Here is a 772-nt window from a genome sequence, read left to right as displayed (position 1 = left end):
TAGTTATATATTATAGACTTATAGAAAGAGACCTTCTAAAAACCTTAAAATGTATTGCTGGCACACGAAACCTTAAATTAGAGTGAATAAATGAAGACTCGGTTGCTGACCCCTGTACTAACTTCTACTAAAACTGAAGCATTTACATAGCATCTTTAATGCAAGAATCCCTAAGAATCCAAGATCCTTTACAAGGTGAATGCCACCAATACACGTGCCCATGACTTTGGATAGGTATATTTTATAAATAAAGTAATAAAATATAAATCAGATGCAAGAACCAAAATCTTCTTACCTGAAATGCAATCACAGTAGGTTGCATGTTGGCAGCCTGTTAACAGCCTGCAGCAGCATTTCACAATAACCATTCAAAAGAAGTTGAGAGAGGGAATACTTTAACCGGCTGAAACTACACAGGGAATCTGGGTAATTCCATGCTGCCAACCTCAGCTGGAATTTAGTCTGGACACAGAAAAGCAGGATATGGAAATATTACTAATAAAATAGAGCACTGTATATACACTGTTTAATTACAAGTTTTTTTGCTGATGCGGGAATTACTGGGTGAAAATTTTATAACTTCTGTTACACAGGAGGTCAGATTAAATTATTATAAATCTTTAAAACCTTTTGATGTATTTCAAAAGTATATTCCCCATTCCTCACCCCCCAAAAATAATTATCAAAGAAACGGTTATGATTGGTGTTTAGGTAAAACAGACATAGGAAAAGAAAAATGTTTGCAAAACAAATAATCACATTACAGTCAATG

The sequence above is a fragment of the Chrysemys picta genome, chromosome 8 (assembly GCF_011386835.1).
Source record: "Chrysemys picta bellii isolate R12L10 chromosome 8, ASM1138683v2, whole genome shotgun sequence".
In the NCBI taxonomy this organism is placed as follows: domain Eukaryota; kingdom Metazoa; phylum Chordata; order Testudines; family Emydidae; genus Chrysemys; species Chrysemys picta.
The sequence above is the reverse complement of the archived record's forward strand: the minus strand, read 5'-3'. Positions refer to the sequence as shown.